The 25,353-nt window shown below is 48.7% G+C and overlaps 1 protein-coding gene across 2 annotated transcripts in view; it reads right to left on the reverse strand.

Annotated features, from left to right (window-relative positions):
* LOC138649265 (Wilms tumor protein 1-interacting protein homolog) overlaps positions 1 to 25,353 on the reverse strand; it is a 49,288-nt gene that overhangs the window by 12,578 nt on the left and 11,357 nt on the right. The window lies entirely within an intron of this gene.

Genomic DNA, 25,353 nt, shown 5'->3' on the forward strand with positions numbered 1-25,353 from the left:
AGTAGAAGCGGACGCTGATCGCACACAGCAGAGGGTCCTGAGAAAGTGAGGACGCAGCCCCCTATACTCAGCAGGGACAGGTTTTCATGTAGCTGGGATTTCGTTACAATGTATCAAGTCGGGATAATCACATGTGAAGTAACAGTCTGCACTGACAACAAGCAGAGACCCTGACAACCATGAAGCGAGGAAGTCTGTGGGGACGATGCTGAGACTTTACACAATAAATGAAAGACCTCCCAAAAATACAGCACCTGGGGTTCCTATTCCCCCCGAACTACAGCACCCAGGTGTTCTATACCCCCCTGTCACGGATCGCTGCTCCGTGGTGTCACTTATTCGTCACGTGCCCGCTCTCACACGTGACTTGGGGTTGTGCCTGCAAGGGTTAATCTATCTCCCCACTCTCAGTCCAGCATTCAACCTCTGTCCTATGCTGTAATGGGAGCATAAATCACACACCGACCCAGGCCACACACCCGCTCATACACGCTGCCACCACTCATCGAATACACGGGCGATGAGTCCCAGAAATATTAATACTAATAATGTCTATCACTCATAAGGCTCACACACCTTAGGCTATAGATTCTTTAGAGCATGCAAGGTTCAACTTGTTAAAGTTTTAAGCTTTAATACAAAAAGTTCAATGCTTACAATAAGAAAAAGATACAAAAATATGGTAATAAAAAGACATACAACTTATGCAAAACAGTATCAATATAAACAGGATAAACTTACAAAAATCATCTAACTTGGTAGTCTGCTTTCTGCTCCCTGGGGGTAGGACGAATGTAGATTGGATCACACCAGCTCGGCCGCCCCCATTATGTGAACACGTGTCTCTGTATACAGGTCTAATTTATAACTTTGGTCTGGAGGTCAGATTTCTAGACCGGCCCCTCAGGTTAATATCATAATTGCTTGGTTTTGATTGGACCACGGCTGCACCCTCCAATGAAAACCATATATACTCGAGTATAAGCGGAGACCCCTAATTTTGCCACAAAAAAACTGGGAAAACTTAATGACTCGAGTATAAGCCTAGGGTGGCAAATGCAGCAGCTACTGGTAAATTTCAAAAGTAAAGATACCAATAAACGTAAAATTAATTGAGACATCAGTAGGTTAAGTGTTTTTGAATATTAATATTTAATCAGGAGCCCCGTATAATGCTCCATAGTTCATTAGGGGCCCCATAAGATGTTCCATAAAGATATTTGCCCCATATAATGCTGCACAAATGGTGATTATGGCCCCATAAAGATATTTGCCCCATACAGTGCTGTACAAACGTTAACGCCCCATATAGTGCTGCACAAACGTTAAGGCCCCATATAGTGCTGCACAAACGTTAAGGCCCCATATAGTGCTGCACAAACGTTAAGGCCCCATATAGTGCGGCACAAACGTTAAGGCCCCATATAGTGCTGCACAAACGTTAAGGCCCCATATAGTGCTGCACAAACGTTAAGGCCCCATATAGTGCTGCACAAACGTCAAGGCCCCATATAGTGCTGCACAAACGTTAAGGCCCCATATAGTGCTGCACAAACGTCAAGGCCCCATATAGTGCTGCACAAACGTTATGGCCCCATATAGTGCTGTACAAACGATAAGGCCCCATATAGTGCTGCACAAACGTTAAGGCCCCATATAGTGCTGCACAAACGTTATGGCCCCATATAGTGCTGCACAAACGTTAAGGCCCCATATAGTGCTGCACAAACGTTATGGCCCCATATAGTGCTGCACAAACGTTAAGGCCCCATATAGTGCTGCACAAACGTTAAGGCCCCATATAGTGCTGCACAAACGTTAAGGCCCCATATAGTGCTGCACAAACGTTATGGCCCCATATAGTGCTGCACAAACGTTATGGCCCCATATAGTGCTGCACAAACGTTAAGGCCCCATATAGTGCTGCACAAACGTTATGGCCCCATATAGTGCTGCACAAACGTTAAGGCCCCATATAGTGCTGCACAAACGTTAAGGCCCCATATAGTGCTGCACAAACGTTAAGGCCCCATATAGTGATGCACAAACGTTATGGCCCCATATAGTGCTGCACAAACGTTATGGCCCCATATAGTGCTGCACAAAAATTATGGCCCCATAAGATGCTCCATACAGACACTTGCCCCATTTGCTGTTGCTGCGATTAAAAAAAAAAAAAAAATCACACTCACCTCTCAAGTTTTTCTTGTGGCAAAAATAGGGGGTGTGGTGAAATATATATATATATATATATATATATATATATATATAAATATATATATATATATATATATATATCTCAATATGTCTCGGGTTATATGTGTGACCAGTGATAATGTAACATCTGTCCTGAAGGCAAGTCGCCCCTAGGTGTTAATAGGCACTTCCTTGGGAATAGTAGAAATTCTGTTTCCAGATCTCACCAGGGGGTCTAGCTAGGGCCGAAAACAAAGGAACACTTGACACCTCTGAGGTCTTGGAGGGGAGATGCTAAATTGCGGCCTGAGGGAATCTATCCCTGAGAACCTCTCCACAAGAGAAAATAATATATTCATTAGTAGAGCGGCCGTGGCCCAATCAAACAGACCGCAATTATGATATTAACCTGAGGGGCCGGTCTAGAAACCTGACCTCAGACCAAAGTTATAAATTTAGGCTGCAGACAGAGAATTGTGTTCACATGATGAGGGAAGCATGAGAAGCTGATGTGTTCCACCAACTCCATTCACCCCCCTCAGGGAGCAGAAAGCAAAGACCAGTTAGATAATTTCTGTAAAGGTATCGTCACACTCAGTAACGCTGCAGCGATATAGACAAGGAGCCAATAGCTGCAGCGTCGCTGTTTAGGTCGCTGTAGAGACGTCAAACACGGCAACACCAGAACGATGCAGGAGCGATCCAGTGACTTACTTATTGTTCTCGCTGGTTGTTAGCTCCATGTAAAAACATTAATGGCATCGTTGCTTTTGATGTCAAACATGACGATACACGCCGACCTGACGACCAAATAAAGTTCTGGACTTCTAGCTCCAACCAGCAATGGCACAGCGGGATCCTGATCGCTGCTGCGTGTCAAACACAACGAGATCGCTATCCAGGACGCTGCAACGTCACGGATCGTTGTCGTTCTCGTTGTAAAGTTGCTGAGTGTGAAGGTACCTTAAGTTTATCCTGTTTATTTTGACATTGTTTGCATAAGTTGTATGTCTTTTTATTTATTTTTATACCTTATTCTTTTTGTAAGCATTGAACTTTTTGCTATTAAAGTATAAAACTTTAACAAGTTGAACCTTGAATGTTCTAAAGAATCCATAGCCAAAAGGTGTGTGAGCCTTATGAGTGGTAGGCATTATTAGCATTGTTAGTTCCGGGACTCATCGCCCGTGTATTCGGTGAGTGGTGGCAGCGTGTATGAGCGGGTGTGTGGCCTGGGTCGGTGTGTGATTTATGCTCCCCTTACAGCATAGGACAGAGGTTGAATGCTGGACGGAGAGTGGGAAGATAGATTAACCCTTGCAGGCACAACCCCAAGTCACATGTGAGAGCAGGCACGTGACGAATAAGTGACACCACGGAGAAGGGATTCGTGATAGGGGGGGGGGTCGGCTCATACTCGAGTATATACGGTACATATTATATTTACAGTGCCTACAAGTAGTATTCAACCCCCTGCAGATTTAGCAGGTTTAATAAGATGCAAATAAGTTAGAGCCTTCAAACTTCAAACAAGAGCAGGATTTATTAACAGATGCATAAATCTTACAAACCAAAAGGTTTTGTTGCTCAGTTAAATTTTTATACATTTTAAACATAAAAGTGTGGGTCAATTATTATTCAACCCCTAGGTTTAATATTTTGTGGAATAACCTTTGTTTGCAATTACAGCTAATAATCGTCTTTTATAAGACCTGATCAGGCCGGCACAGGTTTCTGGAGTTATCTTGGCCACTCCTCCATGCAGATCTTCTCCAAGTTATCTAGGTTCTTTGGGTGTCTCATGTGAACTTTAATCTTGAGCTCCTTCCACAAGTTTTCAATTGGGTTAAGGTCAGGAGACTGACTAGGCCACTGCAACACCTTGATTTTTTGCCTCTTGAACCAGGCCTTGGTATTCTTGGCTGTGTGCTTTGGGTCGTTGTCTTGTTGGAAGATGAAATGACGACCCATCTTAAGATCCTTGATGGAGGAGCGGAGGTTCTTGGCCAAAATCTCCAGGTAGGCTGTGCTATCCATCTTCCCATGGATGCGGACCAGATGGCCAGGCCCCTTGGCTGAGAAACAGCCCCACAGCATGATGCTGCCACCACCATGCTTGACTGTAGGGATGGTATTCTTGGGGACGTATGCAGTGCCATCCAGTCTCCAAACGTCACGTGTGTGGTTGGCACCAAAGATCTCGATCTTGGTCTCATCAGACCAGAGAACCTTGAACCAGTCAGTCTCAGAGTCCTCCAAGTGATCATGAGCAAACTGTAGACGAGCCTTGACATGACGCTTTGAAAGTAAAGGTACCTTACGGGCTCGTCTGGAACGGAGACCATTGCGGTGGAGTACGTTACTTATGGTATTGACTGAAACCAATGTCCCCACTGCCATGAGATCTTCCCGGAGCTCCTTCCTTGTTGTCCTTGGGTTAGCCTTGACTCTTCGGACAAGCCTGGCCTCGGCACGGGAGGAAACTTTCAAAGGCTGTCCAGGCCGTGGAAGGCTAACAGTAGTTCCATAAGCCTTCCACTTCCGGATGATGCTCCCAACAGTGGAGACAGGTAGGCCCAACTCCTTGGAAAGGGTTTTGTACCCCTTGCCAGCCTTGTGACCCTCCACGATCTTGTCTCTGATGGCCTTGGAATGCTCCTTTGTCTTTCCCATGTTGACCATGTATGAGTGCTGTTCACAAGTTTGGGGAGGGTCTTAAATAGTCAGAAAAGGCTGGAAAAAGAGATAATTAATCCAAACATGTGAAGCTCATTGTTCTTTGTGCCTGAACTAACATAGTAACATAGTTAGTAAGGCCGAAAAAAGACATTTGTCCATCCAGTTCAGCCTATATTCCATCATAATAAATCCCCAGATCTACGTCCTTCTACAGAACCTAATTGTATGATACAATATTGTTCTGCTCCAGGAAGACATCCAGGCCTCTCTTGAACCCCTCGACTGAGTTCGCCATCACCACCTCCTCAGGCAAGCAATTCCAGATTCTCACTGCCCTAACAGTAAAGAATCCTCTTCTATGTTGGTGGAAAAACCTTCTCTCCTCCAGACGCAAAGAATGCCCCCTTGTGCCCGTCACCTTCCTTGGTATAAACAGATCCTCAGCGAGATATTTGTATTGTCCCCTTATATACTTATACATGGTTATTAGATCGCCCCTCAGTCGTCTTTTTTCTAGACTAAATAATCCTAATTTCGCTAATCTATCTGGGTATTAACTACTTCTTAATACTTTAGGGGAACTAAACAGAATTCTGGTGGGATGAGGGGTTGAATAATAAATGACCCTCTGAAAAGACTTTTCACAATTTAAAAAAAAAAATAAAGAAATAACATTCTTTTTTGCTGCAGTGCATTTCACACTTCCAGGCTGATGTACAGTCCAAATGTCACAATGCCAAGTTAATTCCAAATGTGTAAACCTGCTAAATCTGCAGGGGGTTGAATACTACTTGTAGGCACTGTAATTATATATATATATATATATATATATATATATATATATATATATATATATATATATATATATATATATATATATATACACACACACACACTTCACCACACCCACGAACTACAGCACTACGGGGTCCTACACTCACGAACTACAGCACCAGGGGGTCCTATGCTTGCAGAACTACAGCACCCAGGGGTCCTGCCCCCCGAACCAGAGCTCTGGGGGCCCAAGCAGGAGCCACACTCACAAATCATTTCTGAGTGACCTGCATCCCCAAGGACATAAACTCCAGTCAAACAGATGAAGAACTTAGAATTGGCCCCTGAGGGCCCAGAGATCCAATGTACAGCCAAATTAACCGGGAACCTGACCCTAGACACAATGGGGGAGGGGAACACAAACCGGCGGCAGAACAAACACCTAAGACGTGAAACACCTCGATGGCGCAAGCGGAACGTCAGCATCAAAGACAGACAAGTCCTGGCACGACAGCCCCGATCTGCAGATGAGGGGCGAATGACCAACCCGGCAACCTCCTGGGGTCCTCTCTCTCTCCTGTAGAGTGTAAGCTCTTATGGTCAGTGGGGTCCTCTCTCTCCTGTAGAGTGTAAGCTCTTATGGTCAGTGGGGTCCTCTCTCTCCTGTAGAGTGTAAGCTCTTATGGTCAGTGGTGTCCTCTCTCTCCTGTAGAGTGTAAGCTCTTATGGTCAGTGGGGTCCTCTCTCTCCTGTAGAGTGTAAGCTCTTATGGTCAGTGGGGTCCTCTCTCTCCTGTAGAGTGTAAGCTCTTATGGTCAGTGGGGTCTTCTCTCCTGTAGAGTGTAAGCTCTTATGGTCAGTGGGGTCCTCTCTCTCCTGTAGAGTGTAAGCTCTTATGGTCAGTGGGGTCCTCTCTCTCCTGTAGAGTGTAAGCTCTTACGGTCAGTGGGGTCCTCTCTCTCCTGTAGAGTGTAAGCTCTTATGGTCAGTGGGGTCCTCTCTCTCCTGTAGAGTGTAAGCTCTTATGGTCAGTGGGGTCCTCTCTCTCCTGTAGAGTGTAAGCTGTTATGGTCAGTGGGGTCCTCTCTCTCCTGTAGAGTGTAAGCTCTTATGGTCAGTGGGATCCTCTCTCTCTCCTGTAGAGTGTAAGCTCTTATGGTCAGTGGGGTCCTCTCTCTCCTGTAGAGTGTAAGCTCTTATGGTCAGTGGGGTCCTCTCTCTCCTGTATAGTGTAAGATATTATGGTCAGTGGGGTCTTCTCTCTCCTGTAGAGTGTAAGCTCTTATGGTCAGTGGGGTCCTCTCTCTCCTGTAGAGTGTAAGCTCTTATGGTCAGTGGTGTCCTCTCTCTCCTATAGAGTGTAAGCTCTTATGATCTGTGGGGTCTTCTCTCTCCTGTAGAGTGTAAGCTCTTATGGTCAGTGGGGTCCTCTCTCTCCTGTAGAGTGTAAGCTCTTATGGTCAGTGGGGTCCTCTCTCTCTCCTGTAGAGTGTAAGCTCTTCTGATCAGTGGGGTCCTCTCTCTCCTGTAGAGTGTAACCTCTTATGGTCAGTGAGGTCCTCTCTCTCCTGTAGAGTGTAAGCTCTTATGGTCAGTGGGGTCCTCTCTCTCCTGTAGAGTGTAAGCTCTTATGGTCAGTGGGGTCCTCTCTCTCCTGTAGAGTGTAAGCTCTTATGGTCAGTGGGGTCCTCTCTCCTGTAGAGTGTAAGCTCTTATGATCAGTGGGGTCCTCTCTCCTGTAGAGTGTAAGCTCTTATGATCAGTGGGGTCCTCTCTCTCTCATGTAGAGTGTAAGCTCTTATGGTCAGTGGGGTCCTCTCTCTCCTGTAGAGTGTAAGCTCCTATGGTCAGTGGGGTCCTCTCTCTCCTGTAGAGTGTAAGCTCTTATGGTCAGTGGGGTCCTCTCTCCTGTAGAGTGTAAGCTCTTATGATCAGTGGGGTCCTCTCTCCTGTAGAGTGTAAGCTCTTATGGTCAGTGGGGTCCTCTCTCCTGTAGAGTGTAAGCTCTTATGATCAGTGGGGTCCTCTCTCCTGTAGAGTGTAAGCTCTTATGGTCAGTGGGGTCCTCTCTCTCCTGCAGCGTGTAAGCTCTTATGGTCAGTGAGGTCCTCTCTCTCCTGTAGAGTGTAAGCTCTTATGGTCAGTGGGGTCCTCTGTCCTGTAGAGTGTAAGCTCTTATGATCAGTGGGGTCCTCTCTCCTGTAGAGTGTAAGCTCTTATGATCAGTGGGGTCTTCTCTCTCCTGTAGAGTGTAAGCTCTTATGGTCAGTGGGTCCTCTCTCTCCTGTAGAGTGTAAGCTCTTATGGTCAGTGGGGTCCTCTCTCCTGTAGAGTGTAAGCTCTTATGGTCAGTGAGGTCCTCTGTCTCCTGTGGAGTGTAAGCTCTTATGGTCAGTGGGATCCTCTCTCTCCTGTAAAGTGTAAGCTCTTATGGTCAGTGGGGTCCTCTCTCTCCTGTAGAGTGTAAGCTCTTATGGTCAGTGGGATCCTCTCTCTCCTGTAGAGTGTAAGCTCTTATGGTCAGTGGGGTCCTCTCTCTCCTGTAGAGTGTAAGCTCTTATGATCAGTGGGGTCCTCTCTCTCCTGTAGAGTGTAAGCTCTTATGGTCAGTGGGGTCCTCTCTCTCCTGTAGAGTGTAAGCTCTTATGATCAGTGGGGTCTTCTCTCTCCTGTAAAGTGTAAGCTCTTATGGTCAGTGGGATCCTCTCTCTCCTGTAGAGTGTAAGCTCTTATGGTCAGTGGGGTCCTCTCTCTCCTGTAGAGTGTAAGCTCTTATGATCAGTGGGGTCCTCTCTCTCCTGTAGAGTGTAAGCTCTTATGGTCAGTGGGGTCCTCTCTCCTGTAGAGTGTAAGCTCTTATGATCAGTGGGATCCTCTCTCTCTCCTGTAGAGTGTAAGCTCTTATGGTCAGTGGGGTCCTCTCTCTCTCCTGTAGAGTGTAAGCTCTTATGGTCAGTGGGGTCCTCTCTCTCCTGTAGAGTGTAAGCTCTTATGATCAGTGGGATCCTCTCTCTCTCCTGTAGAGTGTAAGCTCTTATGGTCAGTGGGGTCCTCTCTCTCTCCTGTAGAGTGTAAGCTCTTATGGTCAGTGGGGTCCTCTCTCTCCTGTGGAGTGTAAGCTCTTATGGTCAGTGGGGTCCTCTCTCTCCTGTATAGTGTAAGATATTATGGTCAGTGGGGTCCTCTCTCTCCTGTAGAGTGTAAGCTCTTATGGTCAGTGGGGTCCTCTCTCTCCTGTAGAGTGTAAGCTCTTATGGTCAGTGGGGTCCTCTCTCTCCTGTATAGTGCAAGATATAATGGTCAGTGGGGTCCTCTCTCTCCTGTAGAGTGTAAGCTCTTATGATCAGTGGGATCCTCTCTCTCCTGTAGAGTGTAAGCTCTTATGGTCAGTGGGGTCCTCTCTCTCCTGTATAGTGTAAACTCTTATGGTCAGTGGGGTCCTCTCTCTCCTGTAGAGTGTAAGCTCTTATGGTCAGTGGGGTCCTCTCTCTCCTGTATAGTGTAAACTCTTATGGTCAGCGGGGTCCTCTCTCTCCTGTAGAGTGTAAGCTCTTATGGTCAGTGGGGTCCTCTCTCTCTCCTGTGGAGTGTAAGCTCTTATGGTCAGTGGGGTCCTCTCTCTCCTGTATAGTGTAAGCTCTTATGGTCAGTGGGGTCCTCTCTCTCCTGTAGAGTGTAAGCTCTTATGGTCAGTGGGGTCCTCTCTCTCCTGTAGAGTGTAAGCTCTTATGGTCAGTGGGGTCCTCTCTCTCTCCTGTAGAGTGTAAGCTCTTATGGTCAGCGGGGTCCTCGCTCTCCTGTAGAGTGTAAGCTCTTATGGTCAGTGGGGTCTTCTCTCTCCTGTAGAGTGTAAGCTCTTATGATCAGTGGGATCCTCTCTCTCTCCTGTAGAGTGTAAGCTCTTATGGTCAGTGGGGTCCTCTCTCTCCTGTAGAGTGTAAGCTCTTATGGTCAGTGAGGTCCTCTCTCCTGTAGAGTGTAAGTTCTTATGGTCAGTGGGGTCCTCTCTCTCTCCTGTAGAGTGTAAGCTCTTATGATCAGTGGGGTCCTCTCTCTCTCCTGTAGAGTGTAAGCTCTTATGGTCAGTGGGGTCCTCTCTCTCCTGTAGAGTGTAAGCTCTTATGGTCAGTGAGGTCCTCTCTCCTGTAGAGTGTAAGCTCTTATGGTCAGTGGGGTCCTCTCTCTCCTGTAGAGTGTAAGCTCTTATGGTCAGTGAGGTCCTCTCTCCTGTAGAGTGTAAGTTCTTATGGTCAGTGAGGTCCTCTCTCCTGTAGAGTGTAAGCTCTTATGGTCAGTGAGGTCCTCTCTCTCTCCTGTAGAGTGTAAGCTCTTATGATCAGTGGGGTCCTCTCTCTCTCCTGTAGAGTGTAAGCTCTTATGGTCAGTGGGGTCCTCTCTCTCCTGTAGAGTGTAAGCTCTTATGGTCAGTGAGGTCCTCTCTCTCTCCTGTAGAGTGTAAGCTCTTATGGTCAGTGAGGTCCTCTCTCTCTCCTGTAGAGTGTAAGCTCTTATGGTCAGTGGGGTCCTCTCTCCTGTAGAGTGTAAGCTCTTATGATCAGTGGGGTCCTCTCTCTCCTGTAGAGTGTAAGCTCTTATGGTCAGTGGGGTCCTCTCTCTCCTGTAGAGTGTAATCTCTTATGGTCAGTGGGGTCCTCTCTCTCTCCTGTAGAGTGTAAGCTCTTATGATCAGTGAGGTCCTCTCTCTCCTGTAGAGTGTAATCTCTTATGGTCAGTGGGGTCCTCTCTCTCTCCTGTAGAGTGTAAGCTCTTATGGTCAGTGGGGTCCTCTCTCTCCTGTAGAGTGTAAGCTCTTATGGTCAAAGGGATCCTCTCTCCCTCCTGTAGAGTATAAGCTCTTATGATCAGTGGGGTCCTCTCTCTCCTGTAGAGTGTAAGCTCTTATGATCAGTGGGGTCCTCTCTCTCCTGTAGAGTGTAAGCTCTTATGGTCAGTGGGGTCCTCTCTCTCTCCTGTAGAGTGTAAGCTCTTATGGTCAGTGGGGTCCTCTCTCTCCTGTAGAGTGCAAGCTCTTATGGTCAGTGGGGTCCTCTCTCTCCTGTAGAGTGTAAGCTCTTATGGTCAGTGGGGTCCTCTCTCTCCTGTAGAATGTAAGCTCTTATGGTCAAAGGGATCCTCTCTCCCTCCTGTAGAGTGTAAGCTCTTATGATCAGTGAGGTCCTCTCTCTCCTGTAGAGTGTAAGCTCTTATGATCAGTGGGGTCCTCTCTCTCCTGTAGAGTGTAAGCTCTTATGGTCAGTGGGGTCCTCTCTCCTGTAGAGTGTAAGCTCTTATGATCAGTGGGGTCCTCTCTCTCCTGTAGAGTGTAAGCTCTTATGGTCAGTGGGGTCCTCTCTCTCCTGTAGAGTGTAAGCTCTTATGATCAGTGGGGTCCTCTCTCCTGTAGAGTGTAAGCTCTTATGGTCAGTGGTGTCCTCTCTCCTGTAGAGTGTAAGCTCTTATGATCAGTGGGGTCCTCTCTCTCCTGTAGAGTGTAAGCTCTTATGGTCAGTGGGGTCCTCTCTCTCCTGTAGAGTGCAAGCTCTTATGATCAGTGGGGTCCTCTCTCTCCTGTAGAGTGTAAGCTCTTATGGTCAGTGAGGTCCTCTCTCTCCTGGAGAGTGTAGGCTCTTATGGTCAGTGGGGTCCTCTCTCTCCTGTAGAGTGTAAGCTCTTATGATCAGTGGGGTCTTCTCTCTCCTGTAGAGTGTAAGCTCTTATGATCAGTGGGATCCTCTCTCTCCTGTAGAGTATAAGCTCTTATGGTCAGTGGTGTCCTCTCTCTCCTGTAGAGTGTAAGATCTTATGGTCAGTGGGGTCCTCTCCCTCCTGTAGAGTGTAAGCTCTTATGGTCAGCGGGGTCCTCTCTCCTGTAGAGTGTAAGCTCTTATGGTCAGTGGGGTCCTCTCCCTCCTGTAGAGTGTAAGCTCTTATGGTCAGTGGCGTCCTCTCTCTCCTGTAGAGTGTAATCTCTTATGGTCAGTGGGGTCCTCTCTCTCCTGTAGAGTGTAAGCTCTTATGGTCAGTGGGGTCTTCTCTCTCCTGTAGAGTGCAAGCTCTTATGGTCAGTGGGGTCCTCTCTCCTGTAGAGTGTAAGCTCTTATGGTCAGTAAGGTCCTCTGTCTCCTGTAGAGTGTAAGCTCTTATGGTCAGTGGGGTCCTCTCTCTCCTGTAGAGTGTAAGCTCTTATGGTCAGTGGGGTCTTCTCTCTCCTGTAGAGTGTAAGCTCTTATGGTCAGTGGGGTCCTCTCTCTCCTGTAGAGTGTAAGCTCTTATGGTCAGTGGGATCCTCTCTCTCCTGTAGAGTGCAAGCTCTTATGATCAGTGGGGTCCTCTCTCTACTGTAGAGTGCAAGCTCTTATGATCAGTGGGGTCCTCTCTCTACTGTAGAGTGTAAGCTCTTATGGTCAGTGGGGTCCTCTCTCTACTGTAGAGTGCAAGCTCTTATGATCAGTGGGGTCCTCTCTCTCCTGTAGAGTGTAAGCTCTTATGATCAGTGGGATCCTCTCTCTCCTGTAGAGTGTAAGCTCTTATGGTCAGTGGGGTCCTCTCTCTCCTGTAGAGTGTAAGCTCTTATGGTCAGTGGTGTCCTCTCTCCCTCCTGTAGAGTGTAAGCTCTTATGATCAGTGGTGTCCTCTCTCTCCTGTAGAGTGTAAGCTCTTATGGTCAGTGGGGTCCTCTCTCTACTGTAGAGTGCAAGCTCTTATGATCAGTGGGGTCCTCTCTCTCTCATGTAGAGTGTAAGCTCTTATGGTCAGTGGGGTCCTCTCTCCCTCCTGTAGAGTGTAAGCTCTTATGATCAGTGGGGTCCTCTCTCTACTGTAGAGTGTAAGCTCTTATGGTCAGTGGGGTCCTCTCTCTCCTGTAGAGTGTAAGCTCTTATGGTCAGTGGGGTCCTCTCTCTACTGTAGAGTGCAAGCTCTTATGATCAGTGGGGTCCTCTCTCTCCTGTAGAGTGTAAGCTCTTATGATCAGTGGGATCCTCTCTCTCCTGTAGAGTGTAAGCTCTTATGGTCAGTGGGGTCCTCTCTCTCCTGTAGAGTGTAAGCTCTTATGGTCAGTGGTGTCCTCTCTCTCCTGTAGAGTGTAAGCTCTTATGGTCAGTGGTGTCCTCTCTCCCTCCTGTAGAGTGTAAGCTCTTATGATCAGTGGGGTCCTCTCTCTACTGTAGAGTGTAAGCTCTTATGGTCAGTGGGGTCCTCTCTCTACTGTAGAGTGCAAGCTCTTATGATCAGTGGGGTCCTCTCTCTCCTGTAGAGTGTAAGCTCTTATGATCAGTGGGATCCTCTCTCTCCTGTAGAGTATAAGCTCTTATGGTCAGTGGGGTCCTCTCTCTCCTGTAGAGTGTAAGCTCTTATGGTCAGTGGGGTCCTCTCTCTCCTGTAGAGTGTAAGCTCTTATGATCAGTGGGGTCCTCTCTCTCACCTGTAGAGTGTAAGCTCTTATGGTCAGTGGGGTCCTCTCTCCCTCCTGTAGAGTGTAAGCTCTTATGGTCAGCGGGGTCCTCTCTCTCCTGTGGAGTGTAAGCTCTTATGGTAAGTGGGGTCCTCTCTCTCCTGTAGAGTGTAAGCTCTTATGGTCAGTGGGATCCTCTCTCCTGTAGAGTGTAAGCTCTTATGGTCAGTGGAGTCCTCTCTCTCCTGTAGAGTGTAAGCTCTTATGGTCAGTGGAGTCCTCTCTCTCCTGTAGAGTGTAAGCTCTTATGGTCAGTGGGGTCCTCTCTCTCCTGTAGAGTGTAAGCTCTTATGGTCAGTGGGGTCCTCTCTCTCCTGTGGAGTGTAAGCTCTTATGGTCAGTGTGGTCCTCTCCCTCCTGTAGAGTGTAAGCTCTTATGGTCAGTGTGGTCCTCTCCCTCCTGTAGAGTGTAAGCTCTTATGGTCAGTGGGGTCCTCTCTCTCTCCTGTAGAGTGTAAGCTCTTATGGTCAGTGGGGTCCTCTCTCTCCTGTAGAGTGTAAGCTCTTATGGTCAGCGGGGTCCTCTCTCTCCTGTGGAGTGTAAGCTCTTATGGTAAGTGGGGTCCTCTCTCTCCTGTAGAGTGTAAGCTCTTATGGTCAGTGGGGTCCTCTCTCTCCTGTAGAGTGTAAGCTCTTATGGTCAGTGGGGTCCTCTCTCTCTCCTGTAGAGTGTAAGCTCTTATGGTCAGTGGGGTCCTCTCTCTCCTGTAGAGTGTAAGCTCTTATGGTCAGTGGGGTCCTCTCTCTCCTGTAGAGTGTAAGCTCTTATGGTCAGCGGGGTCCTCTCTCTCCTGTAGAGTGTAAGCTCTTATGGTCAGTGGGTCCTCTCTCTCTCCTGTAGAGTGTAAGCTCTTATGGTCAGTGGGGTCCTCTCTCTCCTGTAGAGTGTAAGCTCTTATGATCAGTGGGGTCCTCTCTCTCCTGTAGAGTATAAGCTCTTATGGTCAGTGGGGTCCTCTCTCTCCTGTGGAGTGTAAGCTCTTATGGTCAGTGGGTCCTCTCTCTCCTGTAGAGTGTAATCTCTTATGGTCAGTGGTGTCCTCTCTCTCCTGTAGAGTGTAAGCTCTTATGGTCAGTGGGGTCCTCTCTCTCCTGTAGAGTGTAAGCTCTTATGGTCAGTGGGGTCCTCTCTCCTGTAGAGTGTAAGCTCTTATGGTCAGCGGGGTCCTCTCTCCTGTAGAGTGTAAGCTCTTATGGTCAGTGGGGTCCTCTCTCTCCTGTAGAGTGTAAGCTCTTATGGTCAGCGGGGTCCTCTCTCTCCTGTGGAGTGTAAGCTCTTATGGTAAGTGGGGTCCTCTCTCTCCTGTAGAGTGTAAGCTCTTATGGTCAGTGGGGTCCTCTCTCTCTCCTGTAGAGTGTAAGCTCTTATGGTCAGTGGGGTCCTCTCTCTCCTGTAGAGTGTAAGCTCTTATGGTCAGTGGGGTCCTCTCTCTCTCCTGTAGAGTGTAAGCTCTTATGGTCAGTGGGGTCCTCTCTCTCTCCTGTAGAGTGTAAGCTCTTATGGTCAGTGGGGTCCTCTCTCTCTCCTGTAGAGTGTAAGCTCTTATGGTCAGTGGGGTCCTCTCTCTCTCCTGTAGAGTGTAAGCTCTTATGGTCAGTGGGGTCCTCTCTCTCTCCTGTAGAGTGTAAGCTCTTATGGTCAGTGGGGTCCTCTCTCTCTCCTGTAGAGTGTAAGCTCTTATGGTCAGTGGGGTCCTCTCTCTCTCCTGTAGAGTGTAAGCTCTTATGGTCAGTGGGGTCCTCTCTCTCTACTGTAGAGTGTAAGCTCTTATGGTCAGTGGGGTCCTCTCTCTCTCCTGTAGAGTGTAAGCTCTTATGGTCAGTGGGGTCCTCTCTCTCTCCTGTAGAGTGTAAGCTCTTATGGTCAGCGGGGTCCTCTCTCTCCTGTAGAGTGTAAGCTCTTATGGTCAGTGGGGTCCTCTCTCTCCTGTAGAGTGTAAGCTCTTATGGTCAGTGGGGTCCTCTCTCTCCTGTATAGTGTAAGATATTATGGTCAGTGGGGTCCTCTCTCTCCTGTAGAGTGTAAGCTCTTATGGTCAGTGGGGTCCTCTCCTGTAGAGTGTAAGCTCTTATGGTCAGTGGTGTCCTCTGTCTCCTGTAGAGTGTAAGCTCTTATGGTCAGTGGGGTCCTCTCTCCTGTAGAGTGTAAGCTCTTATGGTCAGTGGGGTCCTCTCTTTCCTGTAGAGTGTAAGCTCTTATGGTCAGTGGGGTCCTCTCTCTCCTGTAGAGTGTAAGGTCTTATGGTCAGTGGTGTCCTCTGTCTCCTGTAGAGTGTAAGCTCTTATGGTCAGTGGGGTCCTCTCTCCTGTAGAGTGTAAGCTCTTATGATCAGTGGGGTCCTCTCTCTCCTGTAGAGTGTAAGCTCTTATGGTCAGTGGGGTCCTCTCTCCTGTAGAGTGTAAGCTCTTATGATCAGTGGGGTCCTCTCTCTCCTGTAGAGTGTAAGTTCTTATGGTCAGTGGGGTCTTCTCTCTCCTGTAGAGTGTAAGCTCTTATGGTCAGTGGGGTCCTCTCTCTCTTTTAGAGTGTAAGCTCTTATGGTCAGTGAGGTCCTCTCTATCCTGCAGAGTGTAAGCTCTTATGGTCAGTGGGGTCCTCTCTCCTGTAGAGTGTAAGCTCTTATGATCAGTGGGGTCCTCTCTCTCCTGTAGAGTGTAAGCTCTTATGGTCAGTGGGGTCCTCTCTCTCCTGTAGAGTGTAAGCTCTTATGGTCAGTGGTGTCCTCTGTCTCCTGTAGAGTGTAAGCTCTTATGGTCAGTGGGGTCCTCTCTCCTGTAGAGTGTAAGCTCTTATGGTCAGTGGGGTCCTCTCTCTCCTGTAGAGTGTAATCTCTTATGGTCAGTGGGGTCCTCTCTCTCCTGTAGAGTGTAAGGTCTTATGGTCAGTGGTGTCCTCTGTCTCCTGTAGAGTGTAAGCTCTTATGGTCAGTGGGGTCTTCTCTCCTGTAGAGTGTAAGCTCTTATGGTCAGTGAGGTCCTCTCTCTCCTGTAGAGTGTAAGCTCTTATGATCAGTGGGGTCCTCTCTCTCCTGTAGAGTGTAAGCTCTTATGGTCAGTGGGGTCCTCTCTCCTGTAGAGTGTAAGCTCTTATGGTCAGTGGGGTCCTCTCTCCTGTAGAGTGTAAGCTCTTATGGTCAGTGGGGTCCTCTCTCCTGTAGAGTGTAAGCTCTTATGGTCAGTGGTGTCCTCTCTCTCCTGTAGAGTGTAAGCTCTTATGGTCAGTGGGGTCCTCTCTCCTGTAGAATGTAAGCTCTTATGGTCAGTGGGGTCCTCTCTCTCCTGTAGAGTGTAAGCTCTTATGGTCAGTGAGGTCCTCTCTCCTGTAGAGTGTAAGTTCTTATGGTCAGTGAGGTCCTCTCTCCTGTAGAGTGTAAGCTCTTATGGTCAGTGAGGTCCTCTCTCTCTCCTGTAGAGTGTAAGCTCTTATGGTCAGTGAGGTCCTCTCTCTCTCCTGTAGAGTGTAAGCTCTTATGGTCAGTGGGGTCCTCTCTCTCCTGTAGAGTGTAATCTCTTATGGTCAGTGGGGTCCTCTCTCTCTCCTGTAGAGTGTAAGCTCTTATGATCAGTGAGGTCCTCTCTCTCCTGTAGAGTGTAATCTCTTATGGTCAGTGGGGTCCTCTCTCTCTCCTGTAGAGTGTAAGCTCTTATGGTCAGTGGGGTCCTCTCTCTCCTGTAGAGTGTAAGCTCTTATGGTCAGTGGGGTCCTCTCTCTCTCCTGTAGAGTGTAAGCTCTTATGGTCAGTGGGGTCCTCTCTCTCCTGTAGAGTGTAAGCTCTTATGGTCAAAGGGATCCTCTCTCTCTCCTGTGGAGTGTAAGCTCTTATGGTCAGTGGGTCCTCTCTCTCCTGTAGAGTGTAAGCTCTTATGGTCAGTGGGTCCTCTCTCTCCTGTAGAGTGTAAGCTCTTATGATCAGTGGGGTCCTCTCTCTCCTGTAGAGTGTAAGCTCTTATGGTCAGTGGGGTCCTCTCTCCTGTAGAGTGTAAGCTCTTATGGTCAGTGGGGTCCTCTCTCTCCTGTAGAGTGCAAGCTCTTATGGTCAGTGGGGTCCTCTCTCTCCTGTAGAGTGTAAGCTCTTATGGTCAGTGGGGTCCTCTCTCTCCTGTAGAATGTAAGCTCTTATGGTCAAAGGGATCCTCTCTCCCTCCTGTAGAGTGTAAGCTCTTATGATCAGTGAGGTCCTCTCTCTCCTGTAGAGTGTAAGCTCTTATGATCAGTGGGTCCTCTCTCTCTCCTGTAGAGTGTAAGCTCTTATGGTCAGTGGGGTCCTCTCTCCTGTAGAGTGTAAGCTCTTATGATCAGTGGGGTCCTCTCTCTCCTGTAGAGTGTAAGCTCTTATGGTCAGTGGGGTCCTCTCTCTCCTGTAGAGTGTAAGCTCTTATGATCAGTGGGGTCCTCTCTCCTGTAGAGTGTAAGCTCTTATGGTCAGTGGGGTCCTCTCTCTCCTGTAGAGTGTAAGCTCTTATGGTCAGTGGGGTCCTCTCTCTCCTGTAGAGTGCAAGCTCTTATGATCAGTGGGGTCCTCTCTCTCCTGTAGAGTGTAAGCTCTTATGGTCAGTGAGGTCCTCTCTCTCCTGGAGAGTGTAGGCTCTTATGGTCAGTGGGGTCCTCTCTCTCCTGTAGAGTGTAAGCTCTTATGATCAGTGGGGTCTTCTCTCTCCTGTAGAGTGTAAGCTCTTATGATCAGTGGGATCCTCTCTCTCCTGTAGAGTATAAGCTCTTATGGTCAGTGGTGTCCTCTCTCTCCTGTAGAGTGTAAGATCTTATGGTCAGTGGGGTCCTCTCCCTCCTGTAGAGTGTAAGCTCTTATGGTCAGTGGGGTCCTCTCCCTCCTGTAGAGTGTAAGCTCTTATGGTCAGTGGCGTCCTCTCTCTCCTGTAGAGTGTAATCTCTTATGGTCAGTGGGGTCCTCTCTCTCCTGTAGAGTGTAAGCTCTTATGGTCAGTGGGGTCTTCTCTCTCCTGTAGAGTGCAAGCTCTTATGGTCAGTGGGGTCCTCTCTCCTGTAGAGTGTAAGCTCTTATGGTCAGTAAGGTCCTCTGTCTCCTGTGGAGTGTAAGCTCTTATGGTCAGTGGGGTCCTCTCTCTCCTGTAGAGTGTAAGCTCTTATGGTCAGTGGGGTCCTCTCTCTCCTGTAGAGTGTAAGCTCTTATGGTCAGCGGGGTCCTCTCTCTCCTGTAGAGTGTAAGCTCTTATGGTCAGTGGGGTCCTCTCTCTCCTGTAGAGTGTAAGCTCTTATGGTCAGTGGGGTCTTCTCTCTCCTGTAGAGTGTAAGCTCTTATGGTCAGTGGGGTCCTCTCTCTCTCTCTCCTGTAGAGTGTAAGCTCTTATGGTCAGTGGAGTCCTCTCTCTCCTGTAGAGTGTAAGCTCTTATGGTCAGTGGGGTCCTCTCTCTCCTGTAGAGTGTAAGCTCTTATGGTCAGTGGGGTCTTCTCTCTCCTGTAGAGTGTAAGCTCTTATGGTCAGTGGGGTCCTCTCTCTCCTGTAGAGTGTAAGCTCTTATGGTCAGTGGGGTCCTCTCTCTCCTGTAGAGTGTAAGCTCTTATGATCAGTGGGGTCCTCTCTCTACTGTAGAGTGCAAGCTCTTATGATCAGTGGGGTCCTCTCTCTACTGTAGAGTGTAAGCTCTTATGGTCAGTGGGGTCCTCTCTCTACTGTAGAGTGCAAGCTCTTATGATCAGTGGGGTCCTCTCTCTCCTGTAGAGTGTAAGCTCTTATGATCAGTGGGATCCTCTCTCTCCTGTAGAGTATAAGCTCTTATGGTCAGTGGTGTCCTCTCTCTCCTGTAGAGTGTAAGCTCTTATGGTCAGTGGGGTCCTCTCTCTCCTGTAGAGTGTAAGCTCTTATGGTCAGTGGGGTCCTCTCTCTCTCCTGTAGAGTGTAAGCTCTTATGGTCAGTGGGGTCCTCTCTCTCTCTCCTGTAGAGTGTAAGCTCTTATGGTCAGTGGGATCCTCTCTCTCCTGTAGAGTATAAGCTCTTATGGTCAGTGGTGTCCTCTCTCTCCTGTAGAGTGTAAGCTCTTATGATCAGTGGGATCCTCTCTCTCCTGTAGAGTATAAGCTCTTATGATCAGTGGGGTCCTCTCTCTCCTGTAGAGTGTAAGCTCTTATGGTCAGTGGGATCCTCTCTCTCCTGTAGAGTATAAGCTCTTATGATCAGTGGGGTCCTCTCTCTCCTGTAGAGTGTAAGCTCTTATGATCAGTGGGATCCTCTCTCTCCTGTAGAGTATAAGCTCTTATGGTCAGTGGTGTCCTCTCTCTCCTGTAGAGTGTAAGCTCTTATGGTCAGTGGGGTCCTCTCTCTCCTGTAGAGTGTAAGCTCTTATGGTCAGTGGGGTCCTCTCTCTCTCCTGTAGAGTGTAAGCTCTTATGATCAGTGGTGTCCTCTCTCTCCTGTAGAGTGTAAGCTCTTATGGTCAGTGGGGTCCTCTCTCTCCTGTAGAGTGTAAGCTCTTATGGTCAGTGGGGTCCTCTCTCTCTCCTGTAGAGTGTAAGCTCTTATGGTCAGTGGGGTCCTCTCTCTCCTGTAGAGTGTAAGCTCTTATGGTCAGTGGGGTCCTCTCTCTCCTGTGGAGTGTAAGCTCTTATGGTCAGTGGGATCCTCTCTCTCCTGTGGAGTGTAAGCTCTTATGGTCAGTGGGATCCTCTCTCTCTCCTGTAGAGTGTAAGCTCTTATGGTCAGTGAGGTCCTCTCTCTCCTGTAGAGTGTAAGCTCTTATGATCAGTGGGGTCCTCTCTCTCCTGTAGAGTGTAAGCTCTTATGGTCAGTGGGGTCCTCTCTCTCCTGTGGAGTGTAAGCTCTTATGGTCAGTGGGATCCTCTCTCTCTCCTGTAGAGTGTAAGCTCTTATGGTCAGTGGGGTCCTCTCTCTCCCCTGTAGAGTGTAAGCTCTTATGGTCAGTGGGGTCTTCTCTCTCCTGTAGAGTGTAAGCTCTTATGGTCAGTGGGGTCCTCTCTCCTGTAGAGTGTAAGCTCTTATGGTCAGTGGAGTCCTCTCTCTCTATCCTGTAGAGTGTAAGCTCTTATGGTCAGTGGGGTCCTCTCTCTCCTGTAGAGTGTAGGCTCTTATGGTCAGTGGGGTCCTCTCTCTCCTGTAGAGTGTAAGCTCTTATGGTCAGTGGGGTCCTCTCTCTCCCCTGTAGAGTGTAAGCTCTTATGGTCAGTGGGGTCTTCTCTCTCCTGTAGAGTGTAAGCTCTTATGGTCAGTGGGATCCTCTCTCCCTCCTGTAGAGTGTAAGCTCTTATGGTCAGTGGGATCCTCTCTCCCTCCTGTAGAGTGTAAGCTCTTATGGTCAGTGGGGTCCTCTCTCTACTGTAGAGTGTAAGCTCTTATGGTCAGTGGGGTCCTCTCTCTACTGTAGAGTGTAAGCTCTTATGGTCAGTGGGGTCCTCTCTCTCCTGTAGAGTGTAAGCTCTTATGGTCAGTGGGGTCCTCTCTCTCCTGTAGAGTGTAAGCTCTTATGATCAGTGGGGTCCTCTCTCTCCTGTAGAGTGTAAGCTCTTATGATCAGTGGGGTCCTCTCTCTCCTGTAGAGTGTAAGCTCTTATGGTCAGTGGGGTCTTCTCTCTCCTGTAGAGTGTAAGCTCTTATGGTCAGTGGGGTCTTCTCTCTCCTGTAGAGTGTAAGCTCTTATGGTCAGTGGGGTCCTCTCTCTCCTGTAGAGTGTAAGCTCTTATGGTCAGTGGGGTCCTCTCTCTCCTGTGGAGTGTAAGTTCTTATGGTCAGTGGGGTCCTCTCTCTCCTGTAGAGTGTAAGCTCTTATGGTCAGTGGGGTCCTCTCTCCTGTAGAGTGTAAGCTCTTATGGTCAGTGGGGTCCTCTCTCCTGTAGAGTGTAAGCTCTTATGGTCAGTGGGAACTTCTCTCTCCTGTAGAGTGTAAGCTCTTATGGTCAGTGGGGTCCTCTCTCTCCTGTAGAGTGTAAGCTCTTATGGTCAGTGGGGTCCTCTCTCTCTCATGTAGAGTGTAAGCTCTTATGGTCAGTGGGGTCCTCTCTCTCCTGTAGAGTGCAAGCTCTTATGGTCAGTGGGGTCCTCTCTCTCATGTAGAGTGTAAGCTCTTATGGTCAGTGGGGTCCTCTCTCTCCTGTAGAGTGTAAGCTCTTATGGTCAGTGGTGTCCTCTCTCTCCTGTAGAGTGTAAGCTCTTATGGTCAGTGGGGTCCTCTCTCTCCTGTAGAGTGTAAGCTCTTATGGTCAGTGGGATCCTCTCTCTCTCCTGTGGAGTGTAAGCTCTTATGGTCAGTGGGATCCTCTCACTTTCCTGTAGAGTGTAAGCTCTTATGTTTAGTGGGGTCCTCTCTCTCTCCTGTAGAGTGTAAGCTCTTATGGTCAGTGGGGTCCTCTCTCTCCTGTAGAGTGTAAGCTCTTATGGTCAGTGGGATCCTCTCTCTCTCCTGTAGAGTGTAAGCTCTTATGGTCAGTGGGGTCCTCTCTCCCCTGTAGAGTGTAAGCTCTTATGGTCAGTGGGGTCCTCTCTCCCCTGTAGAGTGTAAGCTCTTATGGTCAGTGGGGTCCTCTCTCTCCTGTGGAGTGTAAGCTCTTATGGTAAGTGGGGTCCTCTCTCTCCTGTAGAGTGTAAGCTCTTATGGTCAGCGGGGTCCTCTCTCTCCTGTGGAGTGTAAGCTCTTATGGTAAGTGGGGTCCTCTCTCTCCTGTAGAGTGTAAGCTCTTATGGTCAGTGGGGTCCTCTCTCTCCTGTAGAGTGTAAGCTCTTATGGTCAGTGGGGTCCTCTCTCTCTCCTGTAGAGTGTAAGCTCTTATGGTCAGTGGGGTCCTCTCTCTCCTGTAGAGTGTAAGCTCTTATGGTCAGTGGGGTCCTCTCTCTCCTGTAGAGTGTAAGCTCTTATGGTCAGCGGGGTCCTCTCTCTCCTGTAGAGTGTAAGCTCTTATGGTCAGTGGGTCCTCTCTCTCCTGTAGAGTGTAAGCTCTTATGGTCAGTGGGGTCCTCTCTCTCCTGTAGAGTATAAGCTCTTATGGTCAGTGGGGTCCTCTCTCTCCTGTAGAGTGTAAGCTCTTATGGTCAGTGGGTCCTCTCTCTCCTGTAGAGTGTAATCTCTTATGGTCAGTGGTGTCCTCTCTCTCCTGTAGAGTGTAAGCTCTTATGGTCAGTGGGGTCCTCTCTCTCCTGTAGAGTGTAAGCTCTTATGGTCAGTGGGGTCCTCTCTCCTGTAGAGTGTAAGCTCTTATGGTCAGCGGGGTCCTCTCTCCTGTAGAGTGTAAGCTCTTATGGTCAGTGGGGTCCTCTCTCTCCTGTAGAGTGTAAGCTCTTATGATCAGTGGGGTCCTCTCTCTCCTGTAGAGTGTAAGCTCTTATGGTCAGTGGGGTCCTCTCTCTCCTGTAGAGTGTAAGCTCTTATGGTCAGTGGGGTCCTCTCTCTCTCCTGTAGAGTGTAAGCTCTTATGGTCAGTGGGGTCCTCTCTCTCCTGTAGAGTGTAAGCTCTTATGGTCAGCGGGGTCCTCTCTCTCCTGTAGAGTGTAAGCTCTTATGGTCAGTGGGGTCCTCTCTCTCCTGTAGAGTGTAAGCTCTTATGATCAGTGGGGTCCTCTCTCTCCTGTAGAGTGTAAGCTCTTATGGTCAGTGGCGTCCTCTCTCTCCTGTAGAGTGTAAGCTCTTATGGTCAGTGGCGTCCTCTCTCTCCTGTAGAGTGTAAGCTCTTATGGTCAGTGGGGTCTTCTCTCTCCTGTAGAGTGTAAGCTCTTATGGTCAGTGGGTCCTCTCTCTCCTGTAGAGTGTAATCTCTTATGGTCAGTGGTGTCCTCTCTCTCCTGTAGAGTGTAAGCTCTTATGGTCAGTGGGGTCCTCTCTCTCCTGTAGAGTGTAAGCTCTTATGGTCAGTGGGGTCCTCTCTCCTGTAGAGTGTAAGCTCTTATGGTCAGCGGGGTCCTCTCTCCTGTAGAGTGTAAGCTCTTATGGTCAGTGGGGTCCTCTCTCTCCTGTAGAGTGTAAGCTCTTATGGTCAGTGGGGTCCTCTCTCTCTCCTGTAGAGTGTAAGCTCTTATGGTCAGTGGGGTCCTCTCTCTCTCCTGTAGAGTGTAAGCTCTTATGGTCAGTGGGGTCCTCTCTCTCTCCTGTAGAGTGTAAGCTCTTATGGTCAGTGGGGTCCTCTCTCTCTCCTGTAGAGTGTAAGCTCTTATGGTCAGTGGGGTCCTCTCTCTCTCCTGTAGAGTGTAAGCTCTTATGGTCAGTGGGGTCCTCTCTCTCTCCTGTAGAGTGTAAGCTCTTATGGTCAGTGGGGTCCTCTCTCTCTCCTGTAGAGTGTAAGCTCTTATGGTCAGCGGGGTCCTCTCTCTCCTGTAGAGTGTAAGCTCTTATGGTCAGTGGGGTCCTCTCTCTCCTGTAGAGTGTAAGCTCTTATGGTCAGTGGGGTCCTCTCTCTCCTGTATAGTGTAAGATATTATGGTCAGTGGGGTCCTCTCTCTCCTGTAGAGTGTAAGCTCTTATGGTCAGTGGTGTCCTCTGTCTCCTGTAGAGTGTAAGCTCTTATGGTCAGTGGGGTCCTCTCTCCTGTAGAGTGTAAGCTCTTATGGTCAGTGGGGTCCTCTCTCTCCTGTAGAGTGTAAGCTCTTATGGTCAGTGGGGTCCTCTCTCTCCTGTAGAGTGTAAGGTCTTATGGTCAGTGGTGTCCTCTGTCTCCTGTAGAGTGTAAGCTCTTATGGTCAGTGGGGTCCTCTCTCCTGTAGAGTGTAAGCTCTTATGGTCAGTGGGGTCCTCTCTCTCCTGTAGAGTGTAAGCTCTTATGGTCAGTGGGGTCCTCTCTCTCCTGTAGAGTGTAAGGTCTTATGGTCAGTGGTGTCCTCTGTCTCCTGTAGAGTGTAAGCTCTTATGGTCAGTGGGGTCCTCTCTCTCCTGTAGAGTGTAAGCTCTTATGGTCAGTGGGGTCCTCTCTCTCCTGTAGAGTGTAAGGTCTTATGGTCAGTGGTGTCCTCTGTCTCCTGTAGAGTGTAAGCTCTTATGGTCAGTGGGGTCCTCTCTCCTGTAGAGTGTAAGCTCTTATGATCAGTGGGGTCCTCTCTCTCCTGTAGAGTGTAAGCTCTTATGGTCAGTGGGGTCCTCTCTCCTGTAGAGTGTAAGCTCTTATGATCAGTGGGGTCCTCTCTCTCCTGTAGAGTGTAAGTTCTTATGGTCAGTGGGGTCTTCTCTCTCCTGTAGAGTGTAAGCTCTTATGGTCAGTGGGGTCCTCTCTCTCTTTTAGAGTGTAAGCTCTTATGGTCAGTGAGGTCCTCTCTATCCTGCAGAGTGTAAGCTCTTATGGTCAGTGGGGTCCTCTCTCCTGTAGAGTGTAAGCTCTTATGATCAGTGGGGTCCTCTCTCTCCTGTAGAGTGTAAGCTCTTATGGTCAGTGGGGTCCTCTCTCTCCTGTAGAGTGTAAGCTCTTATGGTCAGTGGTGTCCTCTGTCTCCTGTAGAGTGTAAGCTCTTATGGTCAGTGGGGTCCTCTCTCCTGTAGAGTGTAAGCTCTTATGGTCAGTGGGGTCCTCTCTCTCCTGTAGAGTGTAAGCTCTTATGGTCAGTGGGGTCCTCTCTCTCCTGTAGAGTGTAAGGTCTTATGGTCAGTGGTGTCCTCTGTCTCCTGTAGAGTGTAAGCTCTTATGGTCAGTGGGGTCCTCTCTCCTGTAGAGTGTAAGCTCTTATGATCAGTGGGGTCCTCTCTCTCCTGTAGAGTGTAAGCTCTTATGGTCAGTGGGGTCCTCTCTCCTGTAGAGTGTAAGCTCTTATGGTCAGTGGGGTCCTCTCTCCTGTAGAGTGTAAGCTCTTATGGTCAGTGGGGTCCTCTCTCCTGTAGAGTGTAAGCTCTTATGGTCAGTGGTGTCCTCTCTCTCCTGTAGAGTGTAAGCTCTTATGGTCAGTGGGGTCCTCTCTCCTGTAGAATGTAAGCTCTTATGGTCAGTGGGGTCCTCTCTCTCCTGTAGAGTGTAAGCTCTTATGGTCAGTGGGGTCCTCTCTCCTGTAGAGTGTAAGCTCTTATGGTCAGTGGGGTCCTCTCTCCTGTAGAGTGTAAGCTCTTATGGTCAGTGGGGTCCTCTCTCCTGTAGAGTGTAAGCTCTTATGGTCAGTGGTGTCCTCTCTCTCCTGTAGAGTGTAAGCTCTTATGGTCAGTGGGGTCCTCTCTCCTGTAGAATGTAAGCTCTTATGGTCAGTGGGGTCCTCTCTCCTGTAGAGTGTAAGCTCTTATGGTCAGTGGGGTCCTCTCTCCTGTAGAGTGTAAGCTCTTATGGTCAGTGGTGTCCTCTCTCTCCTGTAGAGTGTAAGTTCT

The sequence above is a fragment of the Ranitomeya imitator genome, chromosome 9 (genome assembly GCF_032444005.1).
Source record: "Ranitomeya imitator isolate aRanImi1 chromosome 9, aRanImi1.pri, whole genome shotgun sequence".
Classification (NCBI taxonomy): Eukaryota; Metazoa; Chordata; class Amphibia; order Anura; family Dendrobatidae; genus Ranitomeya; species Ranitomeya imitator.